Source organism: Ictidomys tridecemlineatus, chromosome 13, assembly GCF_052094955.1.
Source record: "Ictidomys tridecemlineatus isolate mIctTri1 chromosome 13, mIctTri1.hap1, whole genome shotgun sequence".
Taxonomy (NCBI): domain Eukaryota; kingdom Metazoa; phylum Chordata; class Mammalia; order Rodentia; family Sciuridae; genus Ictidomys; species Ictidomys tridecemlineatus.
In genome coordinates this window covers 66,784,649-66,811,852 of record NC_135489.1, presented here as the reverse complement: position 1 = coordinate 66,811,852, position 27,204 = coordinate 66,784,649, and the positions used below count along the sequence as shown (strand labels likewise).

The 27,204-nt window shown below is 39.9% G+C and overlaps 1 long non-coding RNA gene across 1 annotated transcript in view; it reads left to right on the top strand.

Annotated features, from left to right (window-relative positions):
• Window positions 1-22,680, top strand: part of LOC144369895 (uncharacterized) — a 64,120-nt gene extending 41,440 nt beyond the window's left edge. Inside the window, exon 6 of the long non-coding RNA XR_013429739.1 lies at window positions 21,892-22,680. This is a non-coding gene — a long non-coding RNA (uncharacterized LOC144369895). The remainder of the gene's footprint in view (window positions 1-21,891) is intronic.
• Window positions 22,681-27,204: the final 4,524 nt, after the last annotated feature.

Sequence of the window (27,204 nt, the reverse complement as noted above, 5' to 3'; positions counted from 1 at the left end):
TAAGAAGGGGAAAAAAAAAAAAAATATATATATATATATATATATATATATATATATATATATATATATATATATATATATATATCCATTGCAGAGAAAAACGGCATGGGTTTCCCTTTTCTGTTTCTTGGCTAAGGGTAGAAGAGCTAACTCCACAATAGCTTTGGAGCCTCTGAGTGGGTAAATTTAAATTTCCTTCAGATAAATGTTTTCCCAAATGAGAAAATGCTATTTTTAATGAAACCAAATAGCCTTAATTGGTTGTGATGGGAAGTAAACTCAGAGATAAACACTGCATAAATAATTCAAGGCTTCCCATCTGGGGAGACTTCTTTGTGAGTTGGATAACGAATATTCGACCACAGACAGAGTTTGCATCCTGTGAAAAGCAGCACCCAAAATCTTAGCTTTACTTCCAAACACATAGCCCAGGGCCTAGCCAAGAATCCTAGGATTCTGGGACCACCACCTTCGATCCCTGGCCTCACCCAACACTTTATGATAATAAAAGAAAACTAAAACACATTATCAGGGTCACACTTTTTTTTTAAAATCCTCTCCTCCACCACAATGCTGTTTAATTTAAAATAATTACCATGCTAGGATTTGATTGAAAGGATGGGTAAGAAATGGTTCCAAGTTTCCAGGACATACATAATAAAATCCATTAAGTATTAAGGGCTATAATAAACATATAGGGAAAAGTAAATAAGAATATAGAAGGGCAATTAATTCTGATGGGTGACAGGGGGAAAGCTTTAATGGAAGTGCTGGCATTTGGGCTGAGCAATGACATGTCTGAGATTAGGAGGATATTAATAAGAAGGAAAATGTTGCGGCAAAACATATGTTATTGATTCTCTTTATTTTTTATTAATAGCCACAGCTAACTACTTTGAACGTAATAGTTGTAATAGTTCATTTAATCATTCTTTCTTTATTTATTTATTTTGGGTAGCAGGGATTGAACCCAGGAGCACTTAACCACTGAGCCACATCTCCAACCCTTTTTATGTTTTATTTTTCTAACTTGCTTAAGGCCTCCCCAAATTGTTGAGGCTGGTTATGAACTTGCAATCCTCCTGCCTCAGCCTCCCAAGTCGCTGGGATTAGAGACATGTGCCACAGTGCCCAGCAGTTCATTTAATTCTACAAAAGCAATCTCATGATTGCACTCTGTATATGGGGAACACTGAAAGAAGGCAGCAAAAGACAATGAAAAATATGGTAGAGGATATTGAGTGCTTTGTCATCAAAGCAAAAATTATCTTCCAAATGCATAGAAAACTGAAAATTGCCACCTTCATATTCCACGTTTCAACTAGAGGTTTCAAAATACTAATACTAATCATCAAAGCAGGAGGATTGCAAGTTCAAAGCCAGCCCCAACAATTTAGCGAAGCCCTGTCTTTAAATAAAACATAAAAATGGACTGGGAATGTGCCTCAGTGTTTGAGTGCTCCTGGGTTCAATTCCCAGCCCCCCCCCAAAAAAAAAAAAAAAACTAACCGTCACCACTGGGCCAATATGATTTTAATAAGCAGCTCTGCTTTCTAATGGCCTTTGATGGAGATTTCAAACTTGCTTTCACTCTCAACTTGGTTTCTTTATTTACATATTTCTTTCTTAACTAACCAGATTACAACCAGGGTTGGGTTCTCAATATTTCTGGAACCCACTGGAACCCAAGAGAGCTTATCCTGGTCCCAGTCATTAAAATGAGAAGTTTTAAGAAGAAACACAACCCACGATAAAAGTTTGTTTTTCTATATGGAAACTGAGATGCCAGGATGCATATGAAGTAATCCTCTGAATTACCCAATCTCTAAAAGAAAGGGGGGAAAAAAGCCTTATGAATTAAAAGATACACAATAATAGTTTACTCATCCTTTTAAAACACAACAACTTTCATTCTTTGTGGGCCTCTTTTATTCTCTCATGCACAGGGTTCTCTAGTGTTTGCATAAGGGGAAAATATTCTTATTGCACTGTCCCAAAGCAGAGAGAAAAATTCTTAATAAAATAAACACGACCACATTAAAATCATTTTGAAATAAATGATAGAAAAATCATTTAGTGACAATTAATGTTGATTTAACATGTCTTGATGTGATGCTAGGGATATAGCTCAGTTGGAAGAGTGCTTGCCTCACATGTGCAAGGCCCTGGCTTCGATCCCCAGCAACACCAAAAAAAAAAAAAAGTCTTGATGGATGCAGCTGAAGACAGTAAATAGGATATGAGAACCAGCAATATTGTATGTTGGAGAACAAAACACTAAAAGTGAGTCTATAGAGCTCATTCTACCAAATAAATACAGAAATCGAATGAAAAAAAATTGGTTTCCTTGTATTTGTTAGGATAACTTTCATATGATCAAATTAGAATAGGAAAATGTTTTTACTTTTCCTTATGCCTTCTGTTAAAAATGAAATTTTCAATGGCTCAGGAGGCTGAGGCAGGAGGATCATGAGTTCAAGGTCAGCCTCAGCAACTTAGTGAGACCCTGGCTCTAAACAGGGCTGGGAACGTGGCTCAGTGGTTAAGTGCCCTAGGGTTCTATTCCTGGTACAAACAAACAAACAAACAACAACAAAAAACTAAAAAGCATTTTTCAAGTTGGGAATTTATTTTTACTACAAGTGGTTAATTATACATAAGTAAAGAGTTGGATCCCCTTGAAGGTGTGGGTCAAAGGTAAAGGTCAGAACCCTAATCCTATCCTAGACTTCTTCATGTGTTTCTGAGATACAAACATAACATGAATTCATTCAAGCAGGGAATTAATCTTTACTGAACACCTAACCCTGCACCAAGGTAGACACTAAATGCTCATGAGAGACACAGGGAAGTGTAGGGCATGGAAGAAGTTTCCAGAACACCCAGAGAGGAAGCTGAACGAAATCTGAACTCTTCCAGGATGAAGCCAGTAGGGTCATTTCCCACGGGGATATTAACAATAAAAAAAAAAATGGCCACGGGGGGGCTGGAGGTTGAGGCTCAGTGGTAGAGTGCTTGCCGAGCAAGTGTGAGGCAGTGGGTTCGATCCTCAGCACTACATAAAAATAAACAAAGTAAAGACATGTTGTCCATCTACAACCACACACACAAAAAAAATAATAATAAATTTTTAAAAAGATCAGTTGTACAGAAAGAGGAGGAGACCTTGGAAATGTCAGAAGATCAGAAAAGCTCAATTAGGAAAGGGTTTCAGCATAATAAAGACACATGGCAAAAATCATAGGTCATGGACATAGCTACCCTGAGACTTGTTCTGATGCACACAGATACCTGGATTCTACCTTCGAAGCCCAGGTTTGTCCCATGCTGGTCTCTAAACATGGCTTCAGGAGAGGTCAGACCAAGGTTGGAAACACTGCCCACATCCCTGACTCTATAACTGCTGTGGACAGTCCCAGTCAAACTGGTCTGACTCTGAGTAGGTCCCCCCAAACCTATGAGGTCTTGAAGGAACTGGCATGCTGGCCTTGCCAGATCTCCCAAGCTCCCCGAGGCAGCAAAAATCACTTAAAAGCAAGAGGCAGGACTAGGTTCTGACTTCAGTTCATCATTTCTTGGGTAACCTGTGCAGAAACTAAAGCTTGTCCAGTATAAAGAGGAAGGGTTATGATGCAGAATTAAGAAACATCCATGAGGGTTAAATGAGATATTACAGACAAAGCACTAGGCCCTGGGCTGGTCACATGGTTGTCAGCACAAGGGAGCTGCCACCCCCACAAACACTACTTTCATCACCACGACCACCAACAACATTGTCATTAAAATCTAAAAACAACAGCAGCAGCATCACCTTCACTGTCACCATCATAACTATCATTACCATTTTGTCTGGGCACATGGGGTCTGGGGGAAGATTTTGCTAGCAGAAATGAGAAGCTCCTTTCTGTCTCCACTTTAATCCTGGGTCATCTCCCAGAACACCTGTCTGGAGGCAGAGGAGGGAGAGCCACAAGTGGGAGATATCAGAGTCAGGGGTCTGATGTAAGTTGTATCTGGAGGAAGAATGTTTGCAGAATTTCCATGGTGACAAAGAGGGAGAAATTCCAGGACACCCTCGATTCATTGTCAACTTCAGGCTCAAAGTTACAGCTTGGAGTTTCTAGAATTCAGAACCATGTCATCTCAACCTTTTGATAACAATCTTCTCAGCCCTGGAAAAATGTGCCATTGTTCACTGGGTGCTGCAAGGGAAGAGACAATGTTCAGAGTTCTGGAATTACCCAATTCAGCCTCCAGAGAGGCTTCTAAGTCTCCACGTCAATCATTCTCTGCAAAGGATTAAGTCTGCTCTTCAATTACACAGAAGAATAATATACTAACAGTATATATTGAATGAACAATGAATAGATTGTGGGTGCAAAGACTTCAATATGCATCAGCTTATCTGATTCCCAATACAAGCAGCAGACACTGGTGCCAACATCACACAGGGAGATACAGACACGCCAAGAGGTTCAAGGGCATGACCCAGAATGCATGAGAGAAGCAAAGGAGCCATGACTCTATGCAGGGGCCCTTTAACGTCACCTGTGTCCACCTCTATACCTGCCTGTGCAGCTCACCCACCCCAGCGCTTAGCCCCCATAAGAATCTAAGATGGCAAAATTACCCAAACCCAGGCTTTCAGATCTATACCTTACAGAAGGGTTCTCCTAATATAGAAATAAAGGTGTATTCTCAGATCTACCTGATGTCACTAACAAACCTCTGACAAACACACGTCACTGCCTTACACACAACTAAAAACTACTTAGGAGAACCACGAGCAGTTTCTATGAAGATGAAATGACTTTTCTGCAAGGTCTCAAGAGAGTTTCAATAGGACAAAGCATTATACATCTTAATAAACACCTCAGCACATTCACCATAGGTGCTCAGTGCTGGATAAACATATTTCTCCAAGTGCACCTTGGTATCTCACATCTCACAAGACATTGAAACTGATATTTTTTTTTTGGGGGGGGTGTCTCCAATTTGTGAAATCTGGAATCTCCTTTGGTCTGTGAATTAAATATGCTTAGCAAATGAAAACGCTTTCTTTCTCACGTTCGTTAGGAAGACGTCTTTCAAAATGGAGAGGCAATCCTCACGTTGTGTTTTATACACAGATGTACCAAGAAGCTATAAAAGCAACTTTTTAAATATTAAAGACAAAAAGCTGGTTGTCGGCTGGAAAAGTAACTACCTATAAAAAACACTTAACACTGAAAACCATCAGAAACCAACAATTTCCTATTAAATCTATTTAATGTCAAGAGTGTCTCACTGCGTGGAATAACTTTTTAAAATATTTAAGACAGAGAGTCACTCGCAAGCTGAGATATTTTTTATTAAACATACTTAATGATTAGCACTGTTCCTAAGGCTTCGGGGGAAAGGCGAGCACTGTAACTGTTACCAGCAAAGGCGACAAGTGTTTACAGCTGTGTTGGCAGTTCGGTGACATCCTTGCAAAGCACATTTAAGGCTCACCAGCTTCAGGAGTCCCTCCACGGCTGATCACTCAAAAGCCTTCTTAAATCAAATTTAACACACAGCCAGCGGGGAGCAGTGGTGCATGCTTGTAATCCCCTCGGCTCAGGAGGCCCAGCCAGGAGGAACACAAGTTCAAGGCCAGCCCAGCAATTTAGCAAGACCTTGTCTCAAAATAAAAAATAAAATGGGCTGGGGATGTAGCCATTCTGGGTTCAATCGCTGGTACCAAAGAAACCAACCAAACGTCTAATTTCACGTGTGGTCATTTGTTTAACCAATCATTTATGAAAAGAACTTGTCGGGATGGCAAATAGTAAATCTGTATATAGATGATCTTCAGATCCATCGAAATCTGGGATCTGAAGTTGCCATTTGTGTAGGAGACCATGACTGGCCTTGAGAGAAATGTGGGACAAAACATGTACAGCTGTACTCTGAGAACATTCTAAGCTTTTTCATTGCTATTACTCATCTTGTTTCCACAATTTTATTAGAGAAAAGGATTTTTGTCCTTATTGCAGGAAAACACTTAATTCTTACCAGAGATGGTAAGAAACTTTCCAGAGGTTTCTTAGTGGCTTTCCAAAAATAGTTTTGTTTTTTAATTTAAGTTGTACCCTAGCGGCCTGCTGAGGGGCAGGACCGTCCCCTCCCCCAGTGCCTGCAAGGTAGGCGGGACTGTGACCACCAGTAGATCAGGCCCAGCGGCCTGTTGCAGGGCGGAGCCGGCCCCACCCCCAGTGCCTGCAAGGTAGGAGAACCGGCGACCCACGGGCAGGTCAGGCCCAGCAACCTGCCGAGTGACAGAGTTGACACACGTGCCTGCAGGGAACGCGGTCCTGCAACCTACCAGCAGGACAGGTCCAGGGGCCTGCTGAGGGGCAGGCCCGTCCCCTCCCCCAGTGCCTGCAAAGTAGGTGGGACTGTGACCACTGGCAGATCAGGCCCAGTGGCCTGTCGAGGGGCAGAGCTGGCCCGTCCCCCAGTGCCTGCAAGGTAGGCGAACCGGGGACCCATCAGGAGGTTAGGCCCAGCAACCTGCGGAGAGACAGAGGTGCCCCTCGCGCCTGCTGGGTAGGCGGACCCTCCACCGGCCAGCAGAGCAGACCTAGGGTCCGCCAGCGTGGTAGACGGATCACACCAATTGGAGGAGGATCACAGCCACTACCTGTCCTGCAAGGGAGACTTTTCAACTATACAAGAGCAATATAAATAAATAGAGGGAAAATTTCAAAAACACAACAGTTTCACTAAGCAGAAAGAAACGCCAGCAGTATGAAAAGACAAGGAAAGAAAGGACCACAGGCAATGCAGGTCAACTCAACTTTAGAAGAGGTAATAGCTGCAACAGATGGAATGTCAGACAGAGAGGTCAGGATATACATGCTTCAGATGATCTGGAGTCTCAAAGAAGACATGAGACAGCAAAATCAGACAATGAAAGATCACATTGACAAGGAACTACATAAACAAATCCAGGAAGTAAAAGATCAATTTCACAGGGAGATAGAGGAAATAAAAAACAAACAAATAGAAATCCTAGAAATGCAGGAAGCAATAAACCAACTTAAAAACTCAATTGAGAATACTACCAGCAGAGTGGATCACTTAGAAGATAGAACATCAGACAATGAAGACAGAGTATTTCAACTTGAAAAGAACATAGACAGCTCAGCAAGTCTGCTAAGAAACCATGAGCAGAACATCCAAGAAATATGGGATAATATCAAAAGACCAAACTTAAGAGTCATTGGGATACAGGAAGGCACAGAGCTCCAAACCAAGGAATAAACAATGTTTTCAGTGAAATAATACGAGAAAACTTCCCAGACTTGAAGAATGAGACAGAACCCCAAATCATAGAAGCCTACAGGTCGCCGAATGTGCAAAATCATAAGAGATCCACACCTAGACACATTATAATGAAGATGTCCAACATACAGAATAAGGAGAGAATTTTAAAAGCTACAAGAGAAAGGAAGCAGATTACATTTAGGGGTAAACCAATCAGGATAACAGCTGATCTCTCAACACAGATTCTAAAAGCTAGAAGATCCTGGAATAACATATTTCAAACGCTAAAAGAAAATGGGTTCCAACAAAGAATCGTGTATCTGGCGAAATTAAGCTTCAGGATGGAAGATGAAATTAAAACATTCCATGATAAACAAAAGTTAAAAGAATTTGCAGCTAGAAAACCATCTCTTCAAAAAATCCTTGGCAAAACACTACAGGAAGAGGAAATGGAAAACAACAATGAAAACCAACAGTGGGAGGTAGGACAGTAAAGGGGGTAAAATAATCAAAGAGGAAAACAAATCAGGTTTAGCAGCATTAATAAACAAATATGGCTGGAAGAACAAACCATATCTCAATAATAACCCTAAATGTTAATGGCTTAAACTCACCAATTAAGAGACACAGGCTAGTTGAATGGATCACAAAACAAGACCTAACAATATGCTGCCTACAGGAGACGCATTTGATAGGAAAAGATATACATAGACTGAAGGTGAAAGGTTGGGAAAAATCATATCACTCATATGGACTGCGGAAACAAGCAGGAGTGTCCATACTCATATCAAATAAAATAGATTTCAAACCAAAGTTAATCAAAAGGGATAAAGAAGGACACTACATACTGCTCAAGGGAACCATACACCAACAAGACATAACAATCATAAATATATATGCCCCAAACAACGGTGCTGCTGTGTTCATCAAGCAAACTCTTCTCAAGTTCAAGAGTCTAATAGACCACCATACAATAATCATGGGAGACTTCAACACACTTCTCTCACCACTGGACAGATCTTCCAAACAAAAGTTGAATAAGGAAACTATAGAACTGAATAACACAATTAACAACCTAGACTTAATTGACATATATAGAATATACCACCCAACATCAAGCAGCTACACTTTTTTCTCAGCAGCACATGGATCCTTCTCAAAAATAGATCATATATTATGTCACAGGGCAACTCTTAGACAATATAAAGGAGCGGAGATAATACCATGCATCTTATCTGATCATAATGGAATGAAACTAAAAATCAACGATAAAAGAAGCAAGGAAAAATCATGCATCACTTGGAGAATGAACAATAGGTTACTGAATGATCAATGGGTTTTAGAAGACATCAAGGAGGAAATTAAAAAATTCTTAGAGTTTAATGAAAACACAGACACAACGTATCGGAATCTATGGGACACATTGAAAGCAGTTCTAAGAGGAAAATTCATTGCTTGGAGTTCATTCCTTAAAAAAAGAAAAAACCAACAAATAAATGATCTCATACTTCATTTCAAAATCCTAGAAAAAGAAGAGCAAAACAACAGCAAAAGAAGTAGAAGGCAAGAAATAATTAAAATCAGAGCTGAAATTAATGAAAGCGAAACAAAAGAAACAATTGAAAAAATTGACAAAACGAAAAGTTGGTTCTTTGAAAAGATAAATAAAATTGACAGACCCTTAGCCATGCTAACGAAGAGAAGAAGAGAGAGAACTCAAATTACTAGCATACGGGATGGAAAAGGCAAGATCAGGACAGACACTTCAGAAATACAGAAGATAATCAGAATTTATTTTGAATCCTTATACTCCAATAAAATAGAAGATAGTGAACGCATTGATAAATTTCTTAAGTCATATAATCTGCCCAGATTGAGTCAGGAGGATATAGACAACCTAAACAGACCAATATCATTTGAGGAAATAGAAGAAACCATCAAAAGATTATCATCTAAGAAAAGCCCAGGACCGGATGGGTATACAGCAGAGTTTTACAAAACCTTTAAAGAAGAACTAATACCAATACTTTTCAAGCTATTTCAGGAAATGGAAAAAGAGGGAGAACTTCCAAATTCATTCTATGAGGCCAACATCACCCTGATTCCAAAACCAGACAAAGACACTTCAAAGAAAGAAAACTACAGACCAATATCTCTAATGAACCTAGATGCAAAAATCCTCAATAAAATTATGGCAAATCGGATACAAAAACATATCAAAAAAATTGTGCACCATGATCAAGTAGGATTCATCCCTGGTATGCAAGGCTGGTTCAATATACGGAAATCAATAAATGTTATTCACCACATCAATAGACTTAAAAATAAGAACCATATGATCATCTCAATAGATGCGGAAAAAGCATTCGACAAAGTACAGCATCCGTTTATGTTCAAAACTCTCGAAAAACTAGGGATAACAGGAACATACCTCAACATTGTAAAAGCAATTTATACTAAGCCTCAGGCTAGCATCATTCTGAATGGAGAAAAATTGAAGGCATTCCCTCTAAAATCTGGAACAAGACAGGGATGCCCTCTCTCACCACTTCTGTTCAACATAGTTCTCGAAACACTGGCCAGAGCAATTAGACAGACGAAAGAAATTAAAGGCATAAAAATAGGAAAAGAAGAACTTAAATTATCACTATTTGCAGATGACATGATTCTATACCTAGCAGACCCAAAAGGGTCTACAAAGAAACTATTAGAGCTAATAAATGAATTCAGCAAAGTGGCAGGTTATAAAATCAACACGCATAAATCAAAGGCATTCCTGTATATCAGCGACAAATCCTCTGAAATGGAAACGAGGACAACCACTCCGTTCACAATATCCTCAAAAAGAATAAAATACTTGAGAATCAACCTAACAAAAGAGGTGAAAGACTTATACAATGAAAACTACAGAACCCTAAAGAGAGAAATTGAAGAAGACCTTAGAAGATGGAAAAATATACCCTGTTCATGGATAGGCAGAACTAACATCATCAAAATGGCGATATCACCAGAAGTTCTCTATAGGTTTAATGCAATGCCAATCAAAATCCCAACGACATTTCTTGTAGAAATAGAGAAAGCAATCATGAAATTCATATGGAAGAATAAAAGACCCAGAATAGCAAAAACAATACTAAGCAGGAAGTGTGAATCAGGTGGTATAGCGATTCCAGATTTCAAACTATACTACAGAGCAATAGTAACAAAAACAGCATGGTACTGGTACCAAAACAGGCGGGTGGACCAATGGTACAGAATAGAGGACACAGAAACCAACCCACAAAACTACAACTTTCTTATATTTGATAAAGGGGCTAAAAGCATGCAATGGAGGAAGGATAGCATCTTCAACAAATGGTGCTGGGAAAGCTGGAAATCCATATGCAACAAAATGAAACTGAATCCCTTTCTCTCGCCATGCACAAAAGTTAACTCAAAATGGATCAAGGAGCTTGATATCAAATCAGAGACACGGCATCTGATAGAAGAGAAAGTTGGCTACGACCTACATGCTGTGGGGTCAGGCTCCAAATTCCTCAATATGACACCTATAGCACAAGAGTTAACATCTAGAATCAACAAATGGGACTTACTCAAACTAAAAAGTTTTTTCTCAGCAAAAGAAACAATAAGAGAGGTAAATAGGGAGCCTACATCATGGGAACAAATCTTTACTCCTCACACTTCAGATAGAGCCCTAATATCCAGAGTATATAAAGAACTCAGAAAATTAGACAATAAGATAACAAATAATCCCATCAACAAATGGGCCAAGGACTTGAACAGACACTTCTCAGAGGAGGACATACAATCAATCAACAAGTACATGAAAAAATGCTCACCATCTCTAGCAGTCAGAGAAATGCAAATCAAAACCACCCTAAGATACCATCTCACTCCAGTAAGATTGGCAGCCATTACGAAGTCAAACAACAATAAGTGCTGGCGAGGATGTGGGGAAAAGGGTACACTTGTACATTGTTGGTGGGACTGCAAATTGGTGCAGCCAATTTGGAAAGCAGTATGGAGATTTCTTGGAAAGCTGGGAATGGAACCACCATTTGACCCAGCTATCCCCCTTCTCGGTCTATTCCCTAAAGACCTAAAAAGAGCATGCTACAGGGACACTGCTACATCGATGTTCATAGCAGCACAATTCACAATAGCAAGACTATGGAACCAACCTAGATGCCCTTCAATAGACAAATGGATAAAAAAAATGTGGCATTTATACACAATGGAGTATTACTGTGCATTAAGAAATGACAAAATCATAGAATTTGGAGGGAAATGGATGGCATTAGAGCAGATTATGCTAAGCGAAGCTAGCCAAGCCCTAAAAAACAAATGCCAAATGTCTTCTTTGATATAAGGAGAGTAATTAAGAACAGATTAGGGAAGAAGAGCACGAGAAGAAGACCAACATTAAACAGGTTTGAGAGGTGGGAGGGAAAGGGAGAGAGAAGGGAAATTGCATGGAAATGAAACGAGACCCTCAGGGTTATACAAAATTACATACAAGAGGAAGTGAGGGGAAAGGGAAAAATAATACAAGGGGGAGGAATGAATTACAGTAGTGGGGGTAGAGAGAGAAGAGGGGAGGGGAGGGGGGATAGTAGAGGATAGGACAGGCAGCAGAATATAACAGACACTAGGATGGCAATATGTAAATCAATGGAAGTGTAACTGATGTGATTCTGCAAGCCTTATACGGGGTAAAATGGGAGTTCATAACCCACTTGAATCAAAATGTGAAATATGATATTTCAAGAACTATGTAATGGAGGGGTAAGACAAGATAATACAAATGGAAGAAATGATTTACAGTAGAAGGGGTAGAGAGAGAAAAGGGGAGGGGAGGGGAGGGGAGGGGGGATAGTAGAGAATAGGACTGACAGCAGAATACATCAGACACTAGAATGGCAATATGTCAATCAATGGAAGGGTAACTGATGTGATACAGCAATCTGTATATGGGGTAAAGTTGGGAGTTCATAACCCGCTTGAATCAAACTGTGAAATATGATGTATTAAGAACTGTGTAAGGTTTTGAACGACCAACAATAAAAAAAAAAGGCCAATCGCCTTCTCTCTCCAAATACGTATTTCTTCATTATTAGACTATAAAAATTAATATATTTTTCTATCTTTAAAGTGAACCTACATCACCCACATAGGGGGCATTAGACTTCCAGAGGAACAAAAATATAGGAAAAAATTTATTTCATGTTAAAAATTACACATCTTGGGATAGATTATTTCATTTAATCTCCAAATCCAACCAATGAGACAACTGATTTTATTCCAATTTAGCAAGTCACTAAATGCACTAACAAAAGTTAAATAATTTTTCCAAAGACTCTAAAAGAGCTGGACTGTCTGTTCCATCCTTCCAATGGATCAAAGCTCAGCAATGGACTGAACATTTGGGCCTCTCCCTGCCACTCAGATGTCATCCCCTAACCCTCATGGTATCTGGAATTGGGACCTCTGGGGGGAATTGAGAGGTAGATGAGGTCAGGAGGGTCAAGACATCACAGGGGGTTTAGTGCACTTTGAATAGAGGTACCAAAGACCTTGCCCTCCCTCGAGCTCCCTAAGTGCAGAAAGAGGACAAGGCAAGTTACCTTCCTGAACTATACTTTGACCTTGGATGGTCTTGATCACTTAGACCCACTCAAAATACATTTTTATTGTTAAGCCACTGGTCTTTGGTCACAGCCCTCTTGGCAGAGTAATACACATAGCCACAGACAACTGCTGCTACACAGATTAGAAGATGAGTAGAGACAAAGAGTTCAATTTGGACACCTGAGAGGAGGTGTGTGTTACTTGAGCATCTGGACTACACGTTCTCAAAAGGGGAGATTTTGCTCCCCTGGGGAGTATTTGGCAATATTGAGAGCATCCTGGTTGTCATGACCAAGACAAGGTGCTCCAGGCATCTGACACATAGAGGGATGTTGCCCTATATCCAAGGTGCACAGGACACATGCACTGGGAGAGGTAGATTAGAGACAGGAGGTGAGGGTTGGAGACATCCATTAGCCCATCAGGAAGGACAATAATGAGACACAAATTTCATCAATCCTGCTGGGTGGGAGGCTTGGGAAGCTTATATAGGAGGATTGCAAGTTCAAAGCCAGTGTCAGCAATGTAGGGAGGCCCTAAGAAACTTGGCAAGACTCTGTCTCAAAATAAAAAATAAAAAGAGTTGGGGATGTGGCTCAATGGGTAACACCTCTGGGTTCAGTCTCTGGTACCAAAAAAAAAAAAAAAAAAAAACCCAAAGAACCTTCAATTCTGTTATCTGGCATCAAATAATTAGAAATGACCTATCAGTATAGAAATGGAATGTTCTTATATCACCTCTTGAACTGCCTGGCATTCCCACCCCACCTGTTATCACCCAACTATCTGCATATCCTGGGCATCACTAATCACGCAAGGCCCCTGGTTCATACCTGCAAACTGAGGACAAAATAGGCACTTTGCTGATAAGGCTGCTGAGAGATTAGATCCTCCATTAAATAATGCCCATCCCTGACTCCTAGGGAACACTGTGTATGCAGCACTCAGGGTGATGGGGACGTGGTGGCAATCGGGTGTGAGTTATGTGAGTGCAGAGCTCTGTACAGGCGTGTGTCATCCCACCGCCACAACAAAGAGTGATGGAGTGTGCCTAGGAGGCCCGGATGATTTGCTCATGGCCATTTAATCAGAGGATGGTACAAATTACCCAGCATTTGTCTTCTGGCTTGTTCTGCAGCTCCGCTGCCTTAGCTCTTGCTTTTTTCTTGCTGTTTATTTACACGGTTTCCTTTTGGACCAAAATCTCAGTAAAGTTGCTCTAGGGACATTTTAATCTTTTTTTTTTCCTTCTCAAGAAGTTGCATCTATAAGTGAACCTTTAAAACTGATTCAGGTCAGTGAATCACTCGGAACAGCAAAGAAAGTAAAGTGAAAGCTTGCCTCAAGCCAGCACCCACACTTATTAACTCTTGAAAAGATCTCACGACATGCTGTCAGCGTCACACACAGATGTCACATTCAGAATTCTCCTGACTCAACCCAAGTCTCACTAGCGGGGGGAGTGGCATGAGGGTAGGCCACTGGTCCCCCAAATGCCAGGGCTCAGATAGCAGAAAAGAGGATTCAAAAGTTGGAAAGGAAAAAAGAAAAAGCATGTTTAATTTGTAATAACCCAGGTTTTATTATTTTTTTATATGCCTAAATTGGAATGCCTGATGGATTTCTGTGATTTGCCAAACGAGACTTACCTCTTTGGAGACCTGGCTTAAACCTCAGTCTCTTCATCTATAACCCACAACCTCTCCAAATCTCTGACTCAAAAGACTTACCTGAAAGGACACAATATTTTTCCCCCCAAAAGAATTTTATGCTTTACAAGACAGACAGTTATTTCTAATGTTTCCCAGCTCATCTCCTCCTTGCTAGAATGAGATCCATGGTGGCCAGAATATTATTCTGTTCACTGATACATACCAAGTGGGTTAAGCAGTGTCTGAAACAGAGAAGGCACTTGATGTGTTAAAGGCATCACTACATTAATAAGACATCAATTCTTTACCCATAAAAACTACAGTTAAAAACACACAGTGCCTCTGCCAATTACTGGACATAGGCCTACATCTCTCTGAGGGTTAAGAATTATCCAGAGCCTGGGAGCACAGCTCTTCTCAGCAAGGGCTGCATTTAAAATGAGGAATTCCGCATTGGATGCACCTGCCAACTTCCTGGCTAGAAGCTACAGCTTCTCCATTAGAGAATGATAAATGTCACTGTCATAATCAGAAATTTTCTGTGGTTTTCAGTGTGCTGGCTTTTATGCTGAAAGCCAAAGCATTAATAAAGCAATTGAAGGAGTAGGATTATAAGTCTATGAATGTCAGTGGGAAGGTTTCACATATGTCACTTTGCAATAATAAAGGACTTTAGAGAGAGAGAGAGTTCTGAGGACTGGGCAGAACAGGATGCATTGTATTTTTTAAATAGGGGACACTGAAGACAGTACCAAAAGCAAATAAGTGAGAAAAACGAAGGGAAATTCAATTAATCATTTTGCCAACTGACACCTTAATGCATTATTGTTACAATTATTCTGAAATATCCTGGAAGAATCTTCACAGTTTCCCACCCCATGCCACCACATCCACTTTTCAGGGCCTGACAAGCAGAACTGTCACCTTTCTGTTTGGTTTTATGTTGCAAGGTGTCATTCTGTCTTTCAGGGGACACTAAGGGTTTTGAGCTACTAGCAGGGTCTGGTGACCATGAATTCATGTCACTCTCTCCTAGCTTTGTCTTTTGCTGGTCTCGGAATGCAGTCTGAAAACGGCCATTCTCAAGCCCCAAGACAGCCTTGATGTTCAGATTTGCACTTTAAATGAACCTGACTCAGAGGTTCGGAGGTCCACTCCTTGGAGCCCTGGGTGCAGGACACTCTCATCCATCTGGAATCAGAGATGCAGTCCTCCTCTCCAAGGAGGAGCTGTGGATGATGATAGCTGCATGGACCGAGTTAATTTAAAAGTAATAGAATGTGACTGTTCCCATTACATTACAGATCTGGCACCTGCCGTTGAGACCAAGTCGATGAAACAGGATCATACAGAAAGCCCATCCAAGTTACGGCTTTGCTCTTATTTATTTTTCAATTATTCATTATTTTCTTCTGCTAGCACAGTCACTAAGAACATTTCTTTGCAGGGGATGCTGATTTAGGACTGCTGTAATACCTTTCCCTCAAATATTTGCCCACCTTTTTCAATCATCAAAACAGAGAAATGCACCCTAGGTCCTAAGATTTTTTAATAATTATTATTATGATGATTATTTTGGTACCAGGGATTGAACCCAGGGGTGCTTAACCATTCATTGAGCCACATCCCAGCCCTTTTTATATTTTATTGACATACAAAGTCTCACTAAGTTGCTGAGGCTGGCTTTGAACTCCCAGTCCTCCTGCCCCAGCCTCCTGAGCCACTGGGATTACAGGCATGTGCCCCAGTTCCTGGCTGCTGGTAAGAACTGTAACAGATACATACCTGGCAGTAACTGTAACTGACAAACTAGGAAGGGAGAGAGAGACAGAAAAAAAAAAAAAAGAAGGTGGCTGTGAAAGACATTCAACCTGCAGACTCAACACAGGGCTTTGATCAGCTGTCTTTCAAAAACACCCCACCATCAGACCTCCGTGAGAAGCTGAGCTCCATTGGCTCTCCTAGATGACTCAACTGGCTAGGTGATCCCAGGTGATTTGATCTCTCTATGCCTCATATAAGTGCGCACATATTGGCCCTAATGGGTTGAGATGAAGAATGTGATCCTGACACTGTGAACAGGGATGACTCCTCATGCCCTTGAAGAGAATTAAGTTTGTGCCTGTGCCTGGCACCCCTGCCAGTACCCCTTCACTCTTACTCCTTCAGGCTGTTTTCCCATCGCAAATAGATGGCCAGAATGAGCACTGGATCCTCATGTAATGGGCACAGAGATAACACTGACAACTCAGGTTTCCCATGAGTTTTCAAAACATCCATATACTCAGCAAACACACTCAGGAAACATGGAATGGAACGTTCACCTGTGTTAACATTTTCTCTGCAAGAATCAGTAGTCAACATGATCTCTGGAAACCTAAAACAGTACTAAGGTGGTGTTTAGTCCATTCACCTCCTGCCTCATTTCCATTCACTCAAAAAAAGTACAGGGAGCTGGGTGCGGTGGTGCAAGCCTGTAATCCCAGCAGCTCGGGAGGCTGAGGCAGGAGGATTGTGAGTTCAAAGCCAGTCTCAGCAACTTAGTGAGGCCCTAAGCAACTCAGTGAGGCGCTGTCTCTAAATAAAGTATGGAAAAGGGCTGAGGATGTGACTCAGTGATTAAGTGTCCCTGGGTTCAATTCTTGTTACTAAAAAAATACAGGGGACAGGAGATAATGATAGTAGAGAACAAGGAAATTAGATGTCAACAAGAAAGTGAGAAAAACCTTTCTCCAAAAGTAGCATATGACAGGAAGTCTACTCAGAGGCAGAATGAGCTGAGAGAGAAGGTTCAAATGTCCTGAGGTGGAAAGAGGCAAAGGCTTTGGAAGGAAGGTGGTAGCTGGAGCCTGAGCTGAGAAAAAAATTGAAAATATTTCCAGATGCAGCTGGAAGAGGAGGCAGGAGCTGGGTTGTGAATGGATAATACTTTTATAGGGCATCCATGCCAGCATGTCACAGGCAAATTGAACATCCAATGTGAGATTAAAACAAGATGAACTCATCGTGTCTCTATCTCAGAACTAGGTCGGTCAATCAACCATTTCAATATTATCTTGTGGGAGCGAATTTATAGATAAGCCTGTGCAAATTCTGCCATCTGATTCCCCTCAGCATTAATAGTTCTGCCTGACAAAACCATCTACACGGGGCCCCACACTCCACTCTTTAAGTCGCTTCCACATGAAGAGGCGTCATGATTTTTCACTGATCTGAAATTAAAATTTCCAACCATAAAAAATATATTTAGATCCAAGGCTACGTTGTTACTTCTGAAATCCTGTCATTTAAATCACGTTAGGCGTTGAATGAGATATAGGTGAAATTTAACTTTCGCTGCATTTTAGTCTCGATCATGGCAAATTTATACCCCGGAGTAAATCTTGCTGTCAAAGAAAATGTCTTCACTAAATCAGATTTGCTGCTTCCCTCCTTCCTTCAATACTTTGGTAAAATTGGAATGTTCTTCAATAAAATCCAGTGGTTGCCTTCCTCCCTTGGCCACAAAGGCTCTATTGGGGTTGCCGGTTCAGCCACTGGAAACTGAGAATTTCCTATAACACTGCATTTGATATTCAGGTTTGTGCAGCCAATGGGGTGTTGAATACTTTTATTCTAATCCATTTTGACGAAATGTACAGTGATTGCTTGGGCAGGGGTCACTGGTAAGGTTGCTTGTAGCTGGGAGTTTCTTTTTATTTCTTATCCCCACATGATATGGAGGGTGTACCCAGCCCTGCTGACTATTCCTGCATTTCTCCAAGCAAATGGATCCTGGGCTTCTGTGAGCACACATTGTCCTTCTGCTTCTCTGGCAATCCCATTTCTGTAGCCTCTGCTCCCTCCCTGGTCCCCCAGGTGTCTCCTAAAGGTCACAGAACCCAGGGGCACCAGTACACACTCAACCCAACTGTCCCTAGTCACTCTCCTCAGCCCTAAGACATTAATTCCTTTTTTCCATATTTTTTATTGGTGCATTATAGTTGCACATAATAATGGAATTTGTTGTTACATATTTGTACATGCACACAATATAATAATTTAGCCAGTATCATTCCCCAGTATTTCCCTTTTCCCTCCACTCCTCCCTCTCCTGGGTTCCTTTCCTCTACTCTACTGATCTCCCTTGGATTTTCATGAGATCCCCCTGCCTTTATTTCACTTTTCATCACTAGCTTTTATATAGGAGGGAGAAAACAGGCAACCTTTGACCTTCTGAGTTTGGCTTGTTTGGGTTAACATCATATTCTCCAGTTCCATCCATTTTCCTGCAAATGCTATAATTTCATTCTTCTTTATGGCTGAATAAAACTCCATGGTGTATATACATCATATTTTCTTTATCCATTGAAGATACCTAGGCTCAACTGTTTGGCTATTGTGAATTGTGCTGCTATACACATAGGTATGCATGTACGACTGTAGTTTGATGACTTCAGTTCTTCAGGATAAATACCCAGGAGTGGTATAGCTGGGTCATATGATGGTTTCATGCCTAATCTTTCGAGGAATCGCCATGCAGATTTCCCTAGTGGTTGAACTAATTTATGACTTGCCAACAGCGTAAAAGTGTTAAGTCATGGATTCCTATGTGGGTGCTAATGCCTTTCAGATCTTCATTTCCAGTTCTGACTTGTCCTTGAGTGACAGATCCATCCACACCACTGGCTTCTTAGACCTCGACAACTAGATACACTGCATATGTTAAAGTAGACTTTATCTTGCTCTTCCTGTGTCAGTTCTTCCAAGTGCTCTCTGCTCATAGCAGCACCTTGGAGCCAACTGCACAAACCACAAAACCTTCACATCTTATATATCTTCCATGCACTCCCAACCCCAAGACATGCCAACTTCATTTGCTAAATATCCCCTAAATCTGTCAGCTTCTTTTCCAGGACCCTGCCTCGGGTCAGATCTGGAGAAGTAACCATCATCACTTAGTTGTACTGCTTCCCGAGCCTCCCAAGGTAACTGTAGACCATGGGCTTCTTTGATCCAATCCACGGTCCAGTCATCTTCCTCAGGGAGCATTCTGATCAGAATGTTGGAAAGGAATCTCATTTCCCTTAGGATAAAATCCAGGCTCATTATTGTCACATTCTCTATCTACCTGTCCATATTCTTTCATCATCCCAATCTGCCCAACAGCCATCTAAGACTCTTTCTCAAATATGTTATTCTCTACCAAACTCTTGTCCTTGATTCCCTGGGAAAAACTTTTCCCCATTTCTCCTTTCCAATTCTCTCTCTGTACTGTTTCAGGGAATATATAGCATCTCTAAAAAAAAGTCCTTGAGCTTCCTGATCAGGTAAGTTTCATATTTCCTTACCTTCCATATTGGTCTCTAAGTCACTTAGTGTGCTACAATGGCAGTTAGGGTATTAGTCATACCTCGGACACCTAGCTCATTAAATGGGAATATATTAATGCTCGACACCTATTTCTTGACTGTTAAATAGCTGGGGTCAATCACAGTACATTCCAAAGGCAAATCACACTTCATCCTAAATGAAGCAGATAACAATTCTGTGTTTTGTTTAGCATCTTGCACAATTAATTCCATTATAGAAAATCATGTCATAGCCTCAGATTTGTCTGCAACTCAAAAATTCCTCATTTTGTAGTATATGCTGTTCATTAACCGTGCATGAGTGCATCTTGCCTCCCAAACTGGATGCTGTGATTTATGCGTCCCCTACCTCTCCAGGACCCACGCCTCCTCCATCCTCACTTGCTGGTCAACTGATTGATGAATGAGGGCATTTCCAGTAAAAGCCTGATCCCCTTTACCCGTAAAACATGCTCAAGCTGACTAATACCTACTGAACCACAATTCTACAATAAATCCCTAGGCTGAGGTTTTAATTAATAGAAATGTTCTATCATCTGTTCAAAACTACCATTTAGTCTTATGGTTTGTCCGAATCCCTCCCACTAAAAATTCCTTATGGCAGTATTTCAATTAGACCATTTTTAGAAGCAACTCATTTGTGAGAAATCTGACAGTTTGACCTTGGGACACCAGATACATACTAATAATAGGCTGGGTGCAGTGGCCCATGCATTCCAGCGGTTTGGGAGGCTGAGGCAGGAGGATCCCAAGTTCAAAACCAGTCTCAGCAAGTAATATAGTAAGGTCCTAAGTAACTTAGTGAGATCCTGTCCATAAATCAAATATAAAAATATCTGACTATGTGGCTCAGTGGTTAAGTGCCCCTGATTTTAATCTCAGGTACCAAAAAAAAAAAAAGATCAAAATAACCTAGTTTTTTTTTTAACCTTTATTTTATTTTTATGTGGTACTGAGGATCGAACCCAGTGCTTCATACATGCTAGGCCAGCGCTCTACTGCTGAAACGCAACCTCAGCTCTGTTTTTTTTTTTTATTTTTTAAACAAACCATACTCCCCTTTTTGTGTGGTCACATGTCATTATGACCTTCATTCAAAAAATTGCAGAAAGCAACTTAAATTTAAAAAACACAAGAAACACTTTCCCCATCATTTTAGAATTATGTATATATGGAGAATATATATCAGCAAACAGTTAAACCTGTGTTTGGATATACATGATTTCACTAAAAGCCTCATGCAATTTAAAACTTGAGTAACTCAGGACACATGAGTGATAGTGGCAAATTGTAAACAATATATTTATTAATCAAACCTATATCCTTCATGGAAACGTGAGGATAATCATGAAAGCAATTTATGAAGTCATTTGACTGGAGCCAGAAAAATGCAAGTTGGAAAATCAGATTGGACAATGCCTTGTGACAGGTGGAAGGTGTCCAGGCAATATGAAATGAGGTGCATTATTTTAGGAATGTTACTCTTGGACGGTATTGGCAATTCTCATTTTATTGTCATTTGTAACATACAGTTGAAAATAATGCAAAGTCTCATAAAAGAAAACTTGATCTCACTGAATAAAAGAGGAGTAGATTCGTCAGCATTTGTGCATATTTCTGCTTTATTCCTCTCTCCTTTTAGTGCAGGAAGGATGGGAAATGGCTGGTTGGGATAAGAGAAGGTTTGAAGTTCGCCCCTGATGTAGTCAATTTGCCTTGGGTTTTAATTTATGGGTTTGTTAAGTTTGGACAGCATCCAGATGGTAAGTTTTCCAATAGAGAGGGATAAATTAATAAATAAATAACCCAAGCATCCCATCAGATGACATGCTGCTATTTTGACTCATTCATAAATAATATCTGGGGTTTTAGCAGTCTTTAAAGGATGTGCTAGAAAAGACGAGGACACTCCTGGTCACCTTTTGATAATGAGTCCATTTTAAATAACAGACATTTTCTTGTTCTAGGAAGCAACTTTGAAGCCCATGAAAGTGAGAGGTGTATTCCTGCGAATGAAGTAAGAAGCGTCTCGGAAAAGACTCTTAACTCACACCTCTGTCAGCCCTGCTTCCTGCAGACACTAAACTGTGACCAGATGATGACTAGAAGCTCTTATAATACCATCCTCTTGAGAGCTGATGCTGGCCCAGATGCATCTGGCCTTTCAGAAGTTAGAATACGAACCTTTTTAGTGTGTGAGAGGGAATATGGTAAGGAATCTGCCCTGCCACTTTTTCTAAGGAAATGTTCACACAGAGAGACCACAGGTAGAAGATCGTGTCTGCCATGTTTGTTCTGTATCCCAAGGCCACAGGCAACCAGACCAGGTATGAGCCACCTGACCCAAGGATGGACCAGGGTCTTTGGCTTTAGGTCCAAGAGACTGTCAGTGAGTATCAATCTTTAACCTGCTAACTCAGTATCAGTAACCAGCCATGGCACAGACTGAAGGAGCCTGTTTATAGCAGAAGAAGAAATACTAAGGATGTAGTCCAAATTCTGATCTAGCTCCTCCTCTTTATTCAGTGAGATCGGGTCTTCTTTTATGAGACCTTGCATTTACTTTAAGCTGTATATTACAAGTAATAATAAAATATAAATTATGAATACCATAAAAAATGCCTATCTTTCACCCAGAGGTGGTAAAGTGGACCCTTAGGCTCAGCCCTAAATACACTTAAAAGAAAAAGGAAGGAATCATGCAGATACAAATAGAAACTAAAGTTGTAAAAAAAATAAAAGACTTCTACTTTCTAGCTTCTGTCTCCTTGAGCTCCTCAAGACCCTCCTATATCTTTATAATAAGCTTTCATCTGCTTAAGCTGACTTGAATGAGTTTCTGTTACAAGCAACCCAGAAGTGCTAACAAAGCCAGGTATATGAAGTGATCTGCTTTCAAATTGTAACCTGAATTTCTTCTGGATGGCCAACATGCTTCCCAACATAATACGGCAGGGAAACTTGCTCTGAAAAGTAAGATACGTGTGCTCGTGAAACCACACATTTCATAATGTGTTTGGTCATGCCTTGTAGTTTTGTTTGGAATCAGAATCACTCCTCTCCCAGAATATGACAGATTAAACTATTAAAAATGTATAGTCAGTAATTAGTGTATCATTGCCAGAAACACGAGAATATTTTCTAGTGGAATGTGGATGTTACCACAGAAAGACCATTTTGAAAGAGCTCTTCATGATAGGGAAAAAAATGCCTATTTTTCAGCAGGATATTAAAAGAGTATCTTTAAAAAGTGGCTCTCCTTTATATGGAAGACTCGTTTTATCCCTTTTAGAACAAAGAATATGTGGCTTCTGACTTCCAGTAAACTACTGTCTCATCCTTTCAGTAATTAATGGATGCTTTGATACCAAGGAGTCCTAAAGAACATTTTTTCAAGTCTTAAATGCAGGCTAGGCTAATTCACACATAGCACATCTAAAAAGATCTGGGAATAAATAATCAGGAATTGCAAACACTTTCCCGGAGCATTTGGGTACCAATCAGATTTCCAACAAGTGATGTGATTTTTTTATTGTAACAAGGAAAATTACTTACTGAAACACAAAAAAAGTGCCTCTCTTCCTAACCCCTGACCCTGTCTTATAGATGAACACACACATTTCCTGGGTGATCATTTAGCAAATCCTTCTAAAAAAAAAAAGTCATGTTGGCTCTGGGGCATATTTTTTGATGGATTTGGAAATCTGTGCTCATGAAGGAAGTTTATTTCTTTGGCTAGGCTCTGACTAGGGTGAAATCTGATTAAGCAAGCCTACAGGTAAATTTTTGTCGGCTGCTTGGTTTAAAATACGAGTCAGCACTTGAAAATATTTGGACAAATTAGATTTAGCATGGCATACAGGCTTTTCCAGGTAAGTGACAAATTATTTTTTAACCAGTCTTGCTTTGAGCCAGGACCCTGGGCATGTAGGACTGTAGTTGTCACATGGGGCCTCTGAGGGATGACTGATCCGACCACAGCCCACTGCATTTTGGAGAGGCAGTGGGGAGGGGGGCACAAGGAATGCTGTGACTTCCAAGTAGAGGTGACACTGCCAGTTACCATCTGTGTCCCAAATCAGAACAAAGCATTAGTAGTGGAGTTCAGATAAGAAAGACAGTTCTGGGGCAGGTAGGATGCTGGATGAAACACAGATCTCCTTAGCCTCACAGTGTTTTCCATGCCTGTATTTGCCTAGAGGTCCTCTTTGCTCTATGCATTGGTGGTTTTTGAAATCATTTGCAGAAAGATCATTTTAGATTAATATAATGAGCTTCATCCCTAATTTGCCCTATTAAATAGTCCTGGGCACTGGATGGATGTGGGGGTACTCTGGAGAAAATAATTTAAACTGTACAGGGCCCTTTTTGCTCAGAGACTATCTATGTGGACTCTCATTGATTCCTGTAAAAGAGTGTTGCTTTGACTCAGCAGTAGTAACAATAGTAAGAGCAGACGATGATAGTAAAAATTACTACCATTCATTTGCCCATGTTAGGCACCCTGCCAAGTTTTATCAACATAGTACTGATTCTGCTTTACATAACTATCATCTAAGTGGGGGTTTTTTTATACCTATTTTTGAAATGAGAATACTGAGGCTTGCACAAGTAAAGTTACATGCTCAGGCCTTTCCAGAGGAGCAGAGGGTCCCAGACACATGTATCCCTCATGCTCTAACTTGCTACCTTATTCTTTTGTGTCTCTTGAGATAAGCATCAAGGACATGTCTATGGGAAGAAACCAGAGTAATTTGAGATATAGAAAAGTCAAGATCATGGAGCATTAAGGATTTGTACAGGAAATAAAAAAATTAAATAAAAAGGACAAGTAGTGAATATATAACATATTCAAATGTGCAAAATATTACACTTTTAATATTTAAGTATAAAATTGCTGAAACCTCTGTATCCAAGAAAGCCCACCACTAATCAAAGGCCAATGCTTAATATAGTCATCATCAAATCCTTGTATATAATAAAAGCTGCTTCAGCCTAGAAATCAATTCCATTATGGCTACTTATGTAGGGATGCTAGGAAATCTATGAGAAATAAACTGACCTCACTTACACCATTGATTACCTAGGCTTAAGACAGATGGCAGTGCATACTTGAATGCACGGGTTGCAAAATCATTTTTCTCTTTAATAACATACACTTTATTGAAAAAGAAATCATTTAAGCATCATGACAATAAAGCATTGCAATTTCTATTAACCTTTTGAAAAACTTGTGATTAGAAATATATCAGTAAAATATGAGAAAGAATATAAAAATGGTTATGCCTTCTAAATGCCAGTAATGGAGAAAGCCACTGCTAGAGATTCTCTCTCTTAACTTGATAAAAATTGGTTAGGCCATCATTAAAGATTAGAGTAGGCATGGCCCATACCACCAATTTTTTTTTTCAAATCGGATTATTTTTACTATGTCTTTATGCTAAAACATTTATAACTTTTGCATTAATTCACAAGACAACTGTTCTGAAAGTTGGTGGCTTTTAAGGACAACTAGATACTTGAGGTGAAAAAAAATTAGAAAAAATGAGATCACATGAAAAGAATTCTAAGACAGAGTATTTCACAATTTGTTCCCATTTACAGTTTTCAATGAAACAAAAGCCTTGCAGCTCATTGAGGTCCTTAACACTCAATCAAAATAAAGAAAAGATATAAGGTTGATTATTGTAAAAATGGAAAAGTATTCATCAAACGAAGTGGAATCCCTAAAAAAATATCTACAGTTGTAGATCAAGGGAACAGCAAACTTTTAGAGGACTTCTGTGGTTGCAAAACTAAATTCTTCAACACCAAAAAAAGCAAAGTTTCACAACTTAATGTGGACACACCCGCATCACAAATATGCTAACTGGAACTGGGACTACAGCTCAGGTTTGGAATGCTTGCCTAGCAAGGAGGTGGCCCTGGGTTCAATCCCCAGCACCATCAAAGAAAGCAAGGCAAATAAACAGTTTTGCTCTCTCTATATAGGCATTCAGATGCTATAATTTTTTAAAACAATAAAAATCTCTCCAGTGCAGAGGTGGGTAGTGACAACAAAGACACCACATATTAACATTTTTAGTGCTTCTTCCTACTCCTTCTTACACTAGCTCTGACTTCACTGCCCACATATAAAAACTTTCTGGTCCAACTCCCAGCCTATTACATAAGGATCTCCCTTCTAAGGAAGGTCACAGGCTTGACTTTCAGACTCAAGAAAGATAACTCTTGGAATAATGAACAATGAGAAACTGCTAAGGTTAGCACAACACGAAAGAGGTATCGTCCTGCTTTTCAAGAATGATTACTATGGAAAATGTGGTAATTTTGCATTATCTGATGGACAGAAACATCGAATGTCAAAAGCCATAAAACAAAGCTCTATTTATGACCCTAAAACCAGTACAATGATTTCAAATCCAAAGCATTTATCTGATTTATGGAATTTAAATTAATTCATCAACTGATCAATCCAAATCGATGGGATAATGCATTAGGGTTAGAAGGAAGATTTGTATCCCCTTTTTTTTTTGGTTCTGGGAATTGAACCCAGGAGCATTTAACCACTGAAATGAATCTCTAGCCTTTTTATATATTTTATTTTGAGACAGGATCTTGCTAAGTTGCTTAAGGTCTCTCTATGTTGCTGAGGCTAGCTACAAACTCATAATCCTCCTGTCTCAGCCTCCTGAGCTGCTGAGATTACAGGCATGTGCCAACCTGCCAGGCTCCAAATTTTTTTACTTCATTCAAAAATCCACTTAATATAAAGGGTAATAATAATAAAATGAACAAAAAATTCTGCAGTAGTGAATGAACTGGGTAAACCACTCATAGCCAATGAACTTGAGATCCCTTCTGATTTGAAGTATCCATTCTATCTGTACTTAAATAGAGGGAGAACAGACTACCTATGTCTGATGGAATAATCCTAATTAGTTCATTACAATAACAGTTTCAGATATTCTTCTGAAGTTGCCATGTATTTAAAAAAAATAACTTATGTTCAGAGCTGGGAATAGAACAGTAGTAAACAGCTTGCCTTGTATGTACAAGGACCTGGTTTCAATCCTCAGCATAGAAAAATAAACCCGAACCTACATTCTATACCTTATTTCGAAAAAAATAAAATAAAATAAAAATAAAAACCAAAAAACCCTCACAAAGATAAAGTAGTGGCTTTATCTATTTCTTCCAAAAGAAATTATTTCAACAAAGTATTGCGAGGTCTCCAAAAGCATTTTTGTACAGAGATCTGGACGACCAGGTTGGGGTAA